This window comes from Dermacentor andersoni, chromosome 3 (genome assembly GCF_023375885.2).
Source record: "Dermacentor andersoni chromosome 3, qqDerAnde1_hic_scaffold, whole genome shotgun sequence".
NCBI lineage: Eukaryota > Metazoa > Arthropoda > Arachnida > Ixodida > Ixodidae > Dermacentor > Dermacentor andersoni.
Genome location: NC_092816.1, coordinates 70,111,618 through 70,127,391, shown reverse-complemented (window position 1 = coordinate 70,127,391; position 15,774 = coordinate 70,111,618). Strand labels below are relative to the sequence as shown.

Here is a 15,774-nt window from a genome sequence, read left to right as displayed (position 1 = left end):
CTATGTGCAGAGCACTCCTTAAGTCACTTTTTCCTCTTCAAGCGTTATCTTCTGATATCAGTAAATGTTCAATCAAACGAACTTCACAAAAAAGAATGAGAGCCACATGAAGGACCAAAACAACTTGCGTTGCTTACTCAGAAATACTTGTTCCTGAAACTTTTCAACGAGTCCTGAAACGCTTTCGACATCTCAGCACTTGGAGCTTAGATTAGTGGTAGTTGCCTCTATTGCCTTAACAATGAAGCGCTTTAAAGAATGAAATATGTCGACATTCCTTAGAGGGCCGCGAAAAACATCATTTTCTGAAGCGTCATGCCTTATGTTCTTCATGGGACGACGTCTAGATGTGGCCTTTTTCAGCAGGAAGGTGAACGGATCCTGATTACCATTGGTAATTTCACAACGCACCACCACAAAAAAAAAAAGAATGTTAGCACCACCCTTAACAAAATGTATGATAAGAAAAGCATAAGAAGCTTGAAACAAAGTTGACCGTCTTTTGTGCAAAGACAGTGAAATCATTTATTTAAAGAATTCAAGAGCGCTTCATCAAAACCAGCACAACAAACTGCGACTATGCACAGGATCTGAGGCCACGCATAGACGAAAATGTGTGACATCCTTCGCTGAACAATACCTTGTGGAGAAATATGAAACTCGGATTATAAACTAACGACTGCAGCTTGGGAGATTTCACTTCTCAACAAAACCTGGTGACTGCAGGATCTCAGAATGGGGAGCCGTTTAAGAGCAATGAAAGCGGTCAGAATATTGTGCAAATTGTACGTGGTCGATCATGGTACCTGCCTGCGTGATTATCAAATTGTTTCTTCGTTTGAAGGCTCTGAAAGATGATGAAAAGGATGATAATTTATTAGTATCTACTTGGGGGGGGGGGGGGGGGAACGAGGCGGTGATAAATAGTCCCCTAGACTACTTGTCACCCTGAGACACCCTCTGACAGCCCAACCTATCTCTTACCGCTGAGCAATTTGCCGTCGATAGCGCGTATAACTCGCGCATACGGCTGGCGTGATTTCGCTATATACTGTAGTCGGTACAGTGTTCCTTCTGTACGGAGCAATGTTAGGACGTTGCATATGTCACTGAAGCAAAACTCAAGTTCGCTCACGTGATCACTCACGAAGACGCTCACGTGATCTCTCCACGTTGCCTTCGCATCCATCAAGGTAAAAGGTATGGGTTGAAGTACGGTCGTTCCGGGTTTTTTTCACCTGGTGCCATGATACCACTGGAAATAAGAAAATGAAATAGACCCGCTTGCACAGAGAGGTTCACTCATCCCAATGAACGGTGCACCCTTAGAAGACACGTGCAAGTTTCACACCGATCGAACGCTGCGTCGTGACTACAACGTGAACTCCGTGTTTAAAATATCTTCCTTTCACAATCTAGCCGAAGAACAGTTGACAGCCATTTCACGTGATGCGAGAGCGCTAGATATTAAGGAAAGCACGAGTGTGTTATATACATCTTGCACACCTTATCACTTGCAAACTTTTTCTGCCGTGTACAAGGTGTTATTACTCTTTCTCCATTCCACAACAATGTATCAAACTGAATATTTATAAAATAGTGCTCTAAGTACAACAAATATTCACATCGACAATGTTATATAAGAGCGATTTAACATAAATTCCAGGGCTTAAGCGATGGAATCGGGCTTAAGGTAGAGCCTGAATGTGATTAGAATTTCTGCTGAACAAACTGAAGGGTTACGTTAAAAAAAACATGTCATGTTGCGGTATTGGAAGCGAGGAAGTAAACAAAGGTATTATCGCTTCACATGAAACCAATACTAAATGTCTAGCTGTCGCCATGCAGATTTGAAAAAAGTGATCTTTCTGAATCTTCCCAACCCATTTGCGGGATATTTGTTTCCGTACTCTGTCGTGCCATCGTGTTCCACAATTTCTGCAGAGAAAACCTGGCCCATGTATGCGGAGGTGCGTAATTCATAACATGGGTAGAGTGTGCAAGTGTTGCCGTATTCGTGTCGTCTGAAGTACCGAGTGCAAGGAACCACGGTAAGGAAACGTGGTATGGGGCAACTCTGAGCAGTGGCCAGATGGCTGCACGTGCAATCGGTAAAGCCCTTTCCTGCCAAGGAAGATTGGCTTCAACATATGTCTGTAGCTCAATCAAACCAGTGGTGCTTGTACGAGTGGACCAGTGAGCCAATGACGCTGCTAGCTTGACAACAGACATTGTGCTAAAGATCACTTAGGTTTTGAGTTCGGCGAGTGAGTGCCATGTGAAATAAACAACAGTTTTACAGTAATTGATCGACCCTAAGGATGAAAAAGGGACAGGGCTGCCCATCCCTGAAATTTATTATCCCACTAGTCTAGAAATGTGATGAACACAGACGGCCGGTGGTTAGGCAACGCCCTATTTTGTTTTGTGCCACTTTGTCCTGCCTTTCCTCAAGTTATGACAAAGTTATGACAATGCATCAGCAGAATACGCTCAATCGAATGACATCAGAAAAGCAGCAAAAGAGGACAGGTATATATAAAAATCAATTCCTTCGTTCACCCCATAATTACGTTGCTCGCGTGCTTGTGTGAACGGGCGCTGTATGTTCTTGGCCCCTGAACGAACTTTTTCTGTTTTTGTTAAGAAAAAGAGACATCTGGATGTGATGCAGTTGTAGGTATATAGGTAAAAAAGCCCTTGCTATCGGTTGCTGCTTGTTCGACGTATTCAAGTTGTCAAAAAACTACAATTTACAAAAAGAAAAGAAATAACTGTGCATTCGTGTATCAATTTAATGTAAATACCGATGACCTATGAAAGCATTTACAAAGACGGGAAATTCTTTTTCGAAGGGAAGCAAAATAGCGTAGCGGGACAGTGTGTCAGAAGCAGCACACTTGGCCGTGACATGGCAACGTGCTCGACAGGCGCACTTCGAAATCGAGGTCTCTGGAACCCGTGCCCACCACGTGAAAGGTGCGAAGAACGCAGGATAAATTCATATTCTTTCTACTGCTGCACTGAACAAGCAACTCACGTGTACTTCACCGATGCACACTGGCTTAAAAAAGAAAAAAAAAAACGAGTTTCACGTGGCGGGATGAAAACGACAAAAGTATCCGCGAATAACGATGAGAAGGACAACATGTCAAGACAAGATGCCACCGTACACGGCAGCTAAACTGAACGCGCTATTGTAAAGAGGTGTGGGATGCTACACTTAATAAAACGACTATATAAAATGGACAGGAATAGGGGGCGGGGCGGGGGTATATCTTAGAGATTCACTGTCTCGACCACCTGCACTTACCTTTATCTTCTTTTTCAATTTCTTTGCGACATTGAGAGTCTGTCTTTCAGGGATGCCGTGCATCCCATATATTATTTTGTTATAGCATCTGCTTCGGAGGGCCAGGTACTTTCTTCGACTGAGTTGAATATTCCCTTTCAAGTCGTCGCGAATTTTTTTTATCATTACACATGTTTTATATCTCGTCACAGCACGAATGCAGGACCAAAAGCACATGTGGTATATAACGTGGCTTGATAATCGTTAATATTCATATAACGCGTTTTCTTCCTCTCATAAAGGGCGTTTGCGTTTCCGCCTTTTAACTACTGTCCACTTCTCTTGGTGGTAACAGACAGCTTACTAACACAAGGTCACGTAGCTGAGTTTGCCGTCATAAATTGCACTCTAAAAAGTTAGAGAAATAAAAGAGATAAATAAATATAGCAGACTTGGCCTACCATGGAAAATCATAACGCAATGTCTAGCAAAGTTCTTCCTATTGGGGAGTCGGATTAACAATTTTAATCGCCCTTAAGTAAATCGCAAAGTTTACAACTGTTCCCGCGCATTACTCATTACGTAGGCACCACGTGAAAATTTACACTTCGTGCTACATTACAGTGTCTCAGGTCACAGCGAAAATAAACGTGTATAACGATTGTACCGCTCTCAATTTAACGCACACATTGTAATTATGCACGAACATCAGCTTTCAAGCGTCACACCTCTGTTTACGCTAAATACAAAGATGATACGTCGCCAAAGGGTGGATGGAAAATTTAGTAATCATGTAGGCATTCATTAGTGAACACAATATGTTTTAACTTTGGTGATACATTATTATTAGTATACCCCCCATGTTCGCCAAACGTGAAGTCGCTGTCTGGCGTAGGTCGCCCTCCCTCCCCCCCCCCCCCTTCCACACTGGGAAACATCGCAGGTAACGGCAGGATCCGCTCTACCTAAAGTTATAAAGCACAATTGCATAAATAATTTACTCCAAAGCCGCAATTTATCCAGCGATCTCTAAGTTTGCGGGCACGCCAGCCGTATGTATTATTGTCCTCAATCGTACAAACGTTTTACTCAGAATATTTTATGCTTCCCGCAGAAAAGCGTGCCAAATTATCCGTGATTTGTAATACGCAGTGACAACGCTCTGGATGGTCCCCGCGACGGAGATGTACGGTTCTATGCCACGCCCGGGCGCTGCTCTAAGCCACATCCACAAGGGTGAGGCTCTGGTTCCCTTTTTGCTGCGCAAGATATGCAGTATGCGCAACGCACTTGAACAGAGGGCAGTCAGGGTCCGAACGCAGTGCGTCCCAGCCGTTTCAGAGTTATCCGGCTATGGGCGCGTTCATGAGCCAGCGGCTAGCACCCATCCACGTTCCCGTGTACAGCGAGGACATGCGCCCCGCAGTGCCACTCAAGCTCCAATAGCATCCACCGACCACGTACCGCGTGCTGGAAGGAACTGCCCGCGATCACCACGCGGCAGCAAGTGGCTACTGTTGAATGTAGGGTGCGTATATACCTACGTAAGCGGGCAGGCAACGCCTCAATCTCACCGCTACGGACAATTGGAAAACTGAGGTGAAGTGCAACCGTCTAACATTTGCTCCTGCGGTGCACCGATTCCGTGGTACCGAGGCAGGATCCCCAGGGCTGCTGCCGCTCACGGGCCGCCGTCTGACAGCACCGAGGTTCTGCCTATAGATCGCGAGGCCTAGCGCCAGAAACAGCTCACAAAACTCGTTGACTTCCGAGAGAAGTTTTGACTCACTACCCTGCTACAATAGCTGAACTAACAGTTCCGGTGTGTGAGGCTGGGTGGAAATCTGTCCTCAGGAAGACATTAGACAAGCGAACTATGGGTAAACTTTCACTTAGTCGCTCTGTTGTAGACAGTCAAATGTTTTTATAACAAAGCGCGTGGGTCATCTGAAAGTCCTCCGTAAACAAGTCATTTCGTTGTAAATTAAGATCACGCGCAGTGCCACTCGCAATGTAGTAGGCACACCACGTTCAGCAAAAGGGTATGTTTAGTTGCCAGGAACACAAGACTTACTTAGTGAAAGATTCTATTTACTTCACACCCAATTCGTCCTATAAAATATGGATCTGCTGTAAGCGTTACGACATTGAGGTTCACAGCAGCTCCGCGGTGAAATTCAAAAGCAGCGCAAGCTACAACAGCACAGTGGCGAATGAAGCTATTGCCCACCTTATTGTAAATATTCGTGGCTTTTATGCATGCTCTCTATTGCTGCTGCATTCGTCGACCTCAGTCTCGTTCTGGTCCTCGATGGCTTCACAGATTTTGCCTATCGTCTTTTACGCGCTGTCTACACTTGCCTTTATTTTCTCTCTCCCCTCTTTGCTGAAGACGCCACACTAGCACCACTCGTGAAAGTGTCATGGGAAAAAGGAAAGTGGGTGTATACACTACCTTGCGGCTTTAGTTCTGCTGCTGACCAGCACTCCATCATCTCGCCGCTCAATGACGTCTCCGATCGGCAGCAGAAGTGCAGCTACATACATTCGTTGCAAAGCAATAAATCAGCTGTGGGAGGCGTCTAACTTCCCTCGTTTTAGCGGGTAATTCCTTTTAGTAGCCTTCGGTGTAGAGGAGTGCCCAATCGGTACATATAAAACAGGAATTCGCTGGGACATGACGAATCATTCATTATAAACGTTATTTTGTTGTAGACGAGTTCGTTGTACAGGCGTTTGAATGTATATGTAAGGAGTTCTCCTCTTTTACTTTAGCGTCTCCGCTATATTCTGTCCTTACCGTATTGCTCGCATATCTTCGTTCCTCCTCTGCAGACCGCCATTCAGGTGCACCCAGCGGTACCTAGGTACTTGCAGCGTAGTTTTTGCAGGTAGTTGAAGCGCTATGTTTTCACAGCAAGCGCCGTCATTTCCTAGAGAACAACTGCTTTGCTGTATGCACAGCGTCGATCTTGTGCGCTACAACGTTGCCTGTCGTAGCCTCCGAAATACATGTGCAGACGCCGTTTGCACCCCGACCTGTGCCGCGCTCGAAATTCTGTACTTACAGGGGTAGGTTACGTATGCTCATTTATTCGAAACGGTGCCAAAGAAAGACACGAACACGGAATGGAGCAAAGACCACACGTGCTATGGCGTTGTTTCTAATAAAAAAAAGCCTGACCCATTCGTCCAACTGTCAGTTCAACTTAATGTTGCCTACGCAATCAGAATCTCTGTGGCACTCAAGATTCCGCGCAAATTACCATCGGGACTGTTGCGTGAGAGCTTAGTGCGACCGAACTAGACAGAACATTACTGAATAACTGCAATTCGATACCCAGTGCGAGCTTTGGAATCATTTAACTTTGTTGCGAATTGGAGAATGCCTTTCGCCTGTCCACAACGGTGTGACAACGACGACACAGCGGAAACAATGTACGGAGACAGCAAACCGAGAACCGGATCTCGAGTAGGGGAAGGGTTGGTCATTTTTTCTTTAGGATATACACTATACGTGAACGCTGCATCAGGCTGAATACGCGAATATTCTTGGGAACACTGTACACAAATATCACATGCCTGCGGTGCTCGGTGTCACTCGAGAAGGAGACTTCTTGAAAACGCCGGTACTTGATGATGGCCCTCCACTCCTGCCGAAGGAATGCTCTGCTGCTTTCTTTATTTTACCAACACTGTTATGAAGTCAACTGCAATAGATGCTGCTCCACTTGCACTGTTATAGCCACGCATGTGCTTTACTTTCCTTTCTGTCTTCAACCTCCTTAAACTCATCCTCCGCCGCCCATCCCCCGTCCCCCTTTGCAAAACAAACAAACGTGTATTTTGGTCAATCCTTTGGATTTCTATGCGTCTATTTATCTACTAATGCCAGGTAACAGAACAATCAGCTGCGAGAAAGACGGTCTGTTCTCCCGCAGCAACTCCGAATGCCCTGTCGCGCCGTACACGTGCTTTGCGTTTCCGCGCTCCGGGAGTAAATGCACGGACACTGCCGCCGGCGACGTGAGATATACCGCGATCGTGCCCGCGCTCGGAACCACGCCTGGGGAGGGAAGAAGGGATGGGTCTGGGCGAAGCCGTTAAATGGGGCATAAATCAAGCGTTCGCCCCAGTTCCCTTCTGGAAAGCACGCTCGGATATTATTGATCACCGGCCGGCGAGGAAGGGTGTTGCTTCTTTCTCGTCGCCGTGTCTTGGCCGACCTACATTCGCGGCACGTGCAAAAAAAAAAAAAAAATCATCCCACGAGTCGACCGGTAACAATGACGCCACCCCTTCCCGTCTTCGCCTTTCTCCCGTATTCACGTTACTTTCTCACCTACTTTCTCCTTTTTTTTTTTGCTATGGTCTAGCACGCGCAAATTTAACGCTTCAGTCGTCCTACATCAAGACGTTGGGAGCAGCGGAAAAAATCCACCGTGTATGGAGCTACGTAAACACGCAGACAATCTTGGTTTAAAATAAGAGAAAGAACTCCGCCCATCCGTGCGCTGCGAGCCAGTTTGTTTCTGGTCCGCTGGAGTGCCTCCTGTTGCTGCTGTTTCCGATGCGGCTTCGCTGGGGTAGCGTTTAGCCGCGCATATATACAGCGGTATGGTCGTAAAAACGCTGTCCTTATTGCTACCAGGCGTGTTTCGAGATAGCGTTAGTGGCGTGTGTATGCGTCGCAGAGCAGCGCGGTTGTGTGTATGCCGATGGGTACCGTATCGATCCACCCAAAAGCGTGCAGCTCTCCTGATGTGAAACGATAATGCTCGTAGCTAGGCCCCAGATATTACAACTGTCTTAAATTGCTTATTTTTTTCGCATACTGCTGCTTTGTTTGCTTTGAATACGTAAAGAATGAATGCAGATATCCTATAGTTACGGCGTATTTCCGAGCTCATGGTCTACGCAATGGTAACTTCAAGGGAAGAACAATTGGCCAATAATACAAATGAAAAATAAAAAGAATTATATGTTTCCGGCATTCGAATACAAGTTTTTCCACACTAACTCTAGTTATCATGTCAGATCATTCATTAGCAACTAATAAATATGAGCTTGCAATTTTTCTTCTTTTTCTTCTTTCATAGGAGGTCCAATCTAAGAACTGCTATGTCCGTTGTTCTCTCTACCTTTTCACCATGATGAGCAAACAACTAAGCCACATATGCACCGTGGTACGGGAAGGGGTAAAAAAACTTTAGTAAATGCATCTCTAGCAAGGATTGAATGAAATCAGTGCTAGGCAAGCGATATATTTCTGTTATTAACATAACAATCCAAGCTGAGAAGCCCACAAGTATGCAGGAAAGGACCAATGGGTTAATTTGTTAAGGTAGAAACCCTGAATTTCATTCCATGAAAGGTCTCATAATGGGCATATAATAAGAAGTTTTCGTGAATTTCGAATCATACTAGAACATGAATAGTTAAATTATAGTCTATATGTGAGAAAGGGCAGGCAACCCTGCCTGGATACTTCAGTGTAATGCCACTACTGTTATTTCACTAACATAAATCTTCTCCATAAATAAATTCCACAGACACAGTTAACCTCTGACGCAGTTTAAACAGTTGCGAGTTTTCAAAGTACGTTGCATAACACAAAGGCACCCTTTTTAATGTAATTCTATCACTCGAGACCGCATGTTGGAGACGATAAATTAAATAGAGAATTGAAAGTCCTTGGTGTTTGTTTAGACACTCATCTGCTGTCATTTCAGAAATTCATATTTTGTGACATAGTAAAGGGTTCCGCCACTGCACTATGTCAATTCAGAAGAAAGCTACAAAGCAGCTTTCTTTCTTCGTTTTTTCAGAGCGACATGATGCCAGCCTCTTATTTTTCTTCGTATGCTGAGAGATTACAGCTTACTATTGTCATCTCAGATCCAGAAACACTTGAAATGACTCTTCCTATCGGGTGACGAATTGGAGCCCCAGATACGAGTGTTTACTTTATTGACGGAAATCCTAGCTTGTATGAAAACTAACGTTACACGAAGAGCGATCAGCGTTGAGGCGCATGAGACTCCAAGAGAAATTTCCTCTTCGCTGTCTATTATTTATTGCAAACCGTATCCCGCAAGCACCTCCCCATCTCTAGTACCGTCTTTGGCTCTTCGTAGAGCTTTTAACAAGCATCTAAAGAGCCTTTGACGCCAAGAGCTATTGAAGTAATTGGGAAAGCGCTCCAATAAAAACAAAATTAACGAATGTGCTGCTTCGGAGAAACTCTGTTGTCTGTGGGGTCTGCCCACGTTATTTCTTCTTTACCCTTTTGCATGATTCTTTTCACAGTTTCATTTTTTTTTCTGTGTGTCACTTGCACAACGCACCTACGGGTTATTGCGCGCGTTGGTTGCCCCACTGCGCGCAGTCACTGCGCGTTACTGCCGAAGCACAGACGCGTAATTAATTTGTGGATGCCTGCACTCATTGCAGAACCCTGTTAGACGGTTTTGAAAGTGGACCGAAGAAAGGCACGTGAAGCGAGGAAACAGCACGGGGCCTTGATCGTTCCGTCTTTCATTAATACCCCGTTAGACAGCAAAAATATGTTGCGGTCCCAATAAACACAAGAAGTAGTTGTTTACGTACTAAATGATCGATATAGAAGGTTTTGGTGGCTATCCAATTAACTGGAACAAAGGATGCGAAGGATTACGAGCGCTTTGCTTTTTTTTCTTCTTAGTGCGTTTTTCCCGCGCCCTCCCGCAATCGTTATTAATGCCGAGGCCATTAGGAGACTGATCGATAGTTGCTACCAACAGTGCAGATGAGCGCAACTTTTCCCTCCCAGGAGTGGTCCACGCGCATGCGCAGTAGATGTTAGCAGAATTCTTCAAGCTTCAATAAAATCATTTGCAAGTCAGCGCATTACCTGTCACTATCTGTGTTCTTTTCATCGGCATTTCAGCACTTTTCTACGCTTCTATCTTCAAATGACTACTCCATGTTAACGGGCAGCGCTACCAGTGCATCCTCACGGTAATCTCGTTATGACTGCATGAGTAAAATATTAAGAATTGCCTTCGCACAAGCATGATTCGTTGTAAGCGATGTTGCAGGAATCCTAATTGAAAAATGACCAACCTTTCCCCTACCGGAAAATGGGGTAAGCGAAGCTTGTCCTGCGTGCACCTGACCTTTGTCACGGTTCAGTAACCCACAGGTAACAGTGCGGGATTGCTTCGTCCTCCCGTTCCCTCTGCTCTGGATCTTTTCGTTGCTGTCAGATTGCCTGTACTCAGGTGGCTCTAACTGCTGGATAGGCGCGCCGACGGCGAGCCCTTTTACGAGCGAGTTCTCGCCGCCGTTCGTCGAAGGTTGCCTGTTCTTCGGGGGAGCGCACAACGCGTGGCCGTGCCATCCGTTTTTCGAGACTGAAGTGACCGAAAGCGAAGCTGGCGCGGCACACGCGATATCCTTTCCTGCCATTTCCCTCCCCGACGGAATCGAAACAGCTCTGATTGGTTGCGTGCCTGGCGAGAGTGCGCACCTATGCAGCTGAAATCCCTGCTAATGACTCACGCTCCAGCACTGGCACAGCTGTCCACTCATCAAACTGCCCTTTCCTGCAGCATCTCTGCTCTGGGAGCAATTGCATTATTTTTTTTTTTGCGTGACCACGACAACGCCACTTGTGGGCTAATACAAGCTTCGCTTAAAAAGGTATGTCCGCGCTAAGGTTAGAAGGAGTCGGTGCATTTCCAAATAGTATCATTGCACGAGTAAAATATTAAGAATTGCGTTCACACAAGCACCATTGATTGCAAGCGGCGGTGCATGAATTCTAATAGAGAAAAAAAAATCTTACTTCCATGCTCAAGTTAGAACGAGGCAGTGCTTTTGCAAACACTATCATTGTGCAAGCCTTGAGGATGCGTCCTGCAAAACCAATCTAATTTTATTTCTAGGTGATGGCTATAAAGTGAGATCAAACCTGATGGGATAAATATATAACTTTGCAACATAGAATCTCGCCCTTTCTGGAATTTCCGCCATACGTAACATTTTCTTCCCTCCGAGGCCTCAGCAGGCAATATTTCGTCACTAAACGTGAAAGCCGCTGTTGGCGGGCCCAATAAAGAAGGTGACAAGATGCTTGCAATACTACCGGCGAAAGAACATGCGAGGCGCAGCAAATTTTCAAGTTTATGAGTGATTACATAACACGTGTCGCGTGGGTGTCACATGTCCTGATCGAGCGAGCTTGCAATAGCTGGAGCTGGATAGCGGAGTGGAATGAAAGGAAACCTGTGCTTTGGGAAGAGGTTAGCAGATGTTTTTGAATGTTTTAACAAATTTCGCTTTTCGATGTTCATGCTTAACTTAAAGTGTGTTGATCTTTCTCGTGAGGAATCTTCGGGATGAGGCGGCCTTTACACCAGCCATCACTTCCTCTTGGGGTCAACCATGAGAAAATACATGCTCCTGTCCGAAGCGCTCCTGCCTCTGCAGAGGATGCCCACCATTTACTTTGGATGAGCCCTTGGATAAAGACAGTCCGCGATAGTGTACTTAGAGGTATGAAATGGAACAGCAACCAACCTGAACAGTATACACGATGGATTACGAAAAACAGTATACAGGTCACTGCTGCAGTAGCTGCGTGAAACAGGCCTGTATGCTTAATTTAATTCTATATCGAAGTTATAATGCGTGGCCACTTAAGCGAATAAACAGAATGTTTGTTGTCCCTCGGAAGCAGCGGGATAGTATCAGAAAATTATTTGGCATAGCGTAGTGTAATTAAACAAAACGGGGATGAAAGAATGAACAATACGTGGATAATGCTTAAATATCCAAAGGACCCATATAAGGGGACCTGGATGTCTAGGTCGAGAACACTGAATTCTGATGCTGAGGTCCCTGTCAAAATATGAGGACTAGACCTTCTGGTAACGAAAGTTAAGTCCGAAGCGTATAATCTTTTCGTCTACAGCCGTACAAATATACGGTTGGTGAACAAATCTAGTTTCCCTAAGCCTCCAAAGGATTAGAGCTTCGTTAAACAACCGCAGGAGGCACACCACGGTATTCGGAGTCGTAGGCTAGGCAGTGCTAGCCAGAGCACTTGAACCAGAATGCGTAAAAAGGCTGGAAATATGTATTTACATTAGAATTAGGGCGAAAAAAATGGAAATAATACATGACTATCTTTTTCGCGCCTTGTAACGCAGAATTATTTGGCAGGTGATTGGGTTGTCGGTACAATCTGCGGTGAAGGAGATGGCATATTTTTGTAGCTTGATATATACAACTATCTAGTTGGAAAATCTTTGGCTCGAAGTTTATAAGCAATCATTTCACCAAATATATATCAAGAACAACAAATCTAGGTTGTAAACAACAGCTGCAGTTATAAAATATAATTACAATAATTGCAGCAGACCCAACGAGTTGGAATGTACGTATACACAGCGAAGTTCGCGCATACGTATTTTGTATATATGTTTGCACATACGAGGTGTGCATATAGCGCGCGCGGGCGCACACAAACGCGGGTACATACAAATTATACCGAGCCTTTTGTTTAGACGAGTTGCTCACAACTAGTGAGTCCGACGGCTGCCTCTAACTCATGGTTTCAGAGGCAGCACCCCGCATACCCGCATAGCGCATCATTCCATTCGCAAGACGCGTTTGCTTCCTCATTACCATGCAGACGGGGATGCGCGAAGGCGAGATTTCTGGTTCTTTTCTTTTCTTTCCCTCGCAGGACCAGTGCCGCGGATGCACGGTGACGAGCTCCTACTGGTGGTATGGCAAGGAACCCAGTGGCGCGCGAAGCGCACCTGCACCGCGATGATTGGTTCGCTTATTCGGCACGAGTTCGCAAGTTCGCAAGTTCCCAAGTTCGCAAAGAAAAACTTCGCTCTAATGCACGTCGAAAATCATAGGGCAACTAGCATGCGTTATTGCTGCATCACTATCGTCCATCTCAGATGCCACTCCAGCAACCGGATTAGTCGGCAATTGAAAAATTGAAGGTCACGCTTATTATAGCCACCAAAACAACCGTGTATAAAAAAAGCCTATTATTAGGGCGTTACCATTACTAGAGTACTTCACGCACTTTCCGGAGGCTGTCTAGCCATGTATGTTTGTATTTTTGTATTTATGTATCTAACGGTTCTCCCACCCACCTGGGTCACTTGATAAACAGCGGTCAAATAGTTGCAGCGGGCTGCTGCGCTGAGGTAGCAGTGTTCGAAACCAACCACGTGATTGGTTTCGAACACTGCTACCTCAGCGCACGGGTCACGGAGCATATGCGTGCCGCTCTTATCGGTTGAACTTCTTCGATGCTGAGCTGAATCGAGCCCACGTCACAAGGGTTCCTCAATGACAGCAATCCAACGCATTAACAGGCTGCACCACAAATTCACTGTGTATGTGTGCCGTGTTTTTTTATTGGACGCATTTCACGCCAACGTTTTAGTGAGTACCGCCATGAATGAACTTGGTATGTACATCTCGCCAACTTAGGTCACTTAGCATGTGCCACTGAGTGTGTGGCAAGCTGGGAAACGATTCTCAGCATGTCCTCCGAGGTCATGCGCGAACTTCTTCACACTGCCACTAGATGGCACAATACGCCCACAAAGAAGCAAGAGAGGAGTCCGGTTGCCGCATGACGCGTTTCTCAGCGTTCGTACGCACTGGTGCGCCATTCATCTTAGTGGTTACGCGCAGGCTTCGCGGCGGCGGCGCTAGATGGCGCCGAGTGTTCCTAGCGAAGTACGATAGCGGAGCCCAGCTGCAGTACACACCTTATGCATAGCTCGTTTCGACGGCGGCAATACGTTGTGTCGCTATATGTGTTCATTACTAACGCATCTCGTCGGCAGTCTTCGAGAGATGGGTTCTGCCACAATTTTCTCACGTTGTAGAGCTTTCAGTTACCATTTCTCCTTATTTTGCCATATGTCTCAACAAATATTTTTCCATGCTTTATTCTGTCTTCCTATCGCAGTCATTCGCATTTGGCGTCCTTCCAATAATTTTTGTTTTTACATTATTTCTTCAAATAATCTTGCTCCGTGGCCTATAACTGGAAGAAAACTTTGTATTTACTTCTTTGTTCATTAATAAGCCCACATAGTAAGTTTACAAAAATTACTTGTGATTGAGCGCGTTGCGCCATTGTAGCATTCATTAAATACGAAGTAATCTAACTCAGCATTCGAAATCTTTGCCCAGGGCTGCATCACTAAGCCGTTCGATAACGCTCGCAGGTGATCGCACAGCATCAGCGTGAGCGGTAGCCAACCATTACAAAAGATTGCAAAAGAAAAAGACAGCTAATGGTGACCGCTTGTGCTCAGTATCCTTTCCGTCGCGTTAGTTGATAGCTCGTCGCTAAGACCTGCAGGAAAACCCTGATTTCTCTTGGTACGCTCTTTTCGTCTTATCAGCTGTATTTCATGGCATCATGGCATCATGGCTCGGTAATCATAAGACCAGTTGGCACGTGGATAGACGAAATGTAATCACCTTCATTCTCGCATGCCTGCTCTAATCGGATCATTCGATCTCTTCGGTTCTACAAGCTCTGTAACGAAAGTGCTCGTCGCATCCTTGCCACATGAGTTGCTACACGAACCAATGGGAAGCTAAGTCTGCAGGGCATTTGAATGGCGATCCTCGTTAAATGCGATGGTAACATGTTAGGTGGAGCGGCGACTTTAACTGTTCTTTAGCGTGAATTTGTGCTGCCAAACGGAGTGCTTGTTCCTCTGTTCTCAAAAGCCGATTTCGTGCCCTCTTGGAGCCCATCTTTGAGCACAGTATACTTGGTCCACAGACTAGTGCTGCCTGTGCGTCATCCCGCGCATCAAAGCAACCTTTAACCTTCTTGAGAGGCATTGGTCTCAATTAGGATACATTAATTAGTTTGTATGTTGCATGTTATTCTATGTTTTGTGGATTCGGAGTGTCTGTGACGTGCACTCTCAGTACCACTTCATAGTATTCACATCATTTCCATCGGGAGCAGCATGCTAGGCCCGTTAAACCAAGCAAACCACTCCAGTATTTATTAACTATGCCCTCCTCTCTCTTTCTCAAGTGGCCGAGAAAACTACTGACACACCTGTTGTGTATTGGCTCTTTTTTCATTACAGTCTTTAGTTCTCGTAGATCTCAAATTTAATTAGTCTACGAAGACACACCTTGGCTCTAGTCTCAGATTGTTCTAAAGACGTGAAGGAAACTTTAAATGAGTTTAGGTGTTGTAGCATTTGTCGGACGATTCCACCGCTGGCATACAGTTGTAGGAGTTGTCGGACGATCTCGCCGCTGCCACTATTTGTAAGGGTTGTAGGTCGTAGAGAGGAACTTGGGAGGAACTAGGCGTACAGGGTTTATTTACAGTATTTACAGTTGACCCTGGGATACATTTACACAGTCTAGCGTGACTCCCAAATGGAGCCCGCAAAACGAAGCATACAGCATACGAGCACGAA

The 15,774-nt window shown here is 45.5% G+C and overlaps 1 long non-coding RNA gene across 3 annotated transcripts in view; it reads right to left on the bottom strand.

The window, feature by feature from the left end:
* LOC129380617 (uncharacterized) overlaps positions 1-15,774 on the bottom strand; it is a 468,422-nt gene that overhangs the window by 234,566 nt on the left and 218,082 nt on the right. For 2 of the 3 annotated variants that reach the window (XR_011893000.1, XR_011892999.1), the window contains exon 3: positions 1,160-1,255. The exons of the other annotated variant lie outside the window; for it this stretch is intronic. This is a non-coding gene — a long non-coding RNA (uncharacterized lncRNA). The remainder of the gene's footprint in view (positions 1-1,159; positions 1,256-15,774) is intronic. 3 annotated transcript variants of the gene reach the window in all.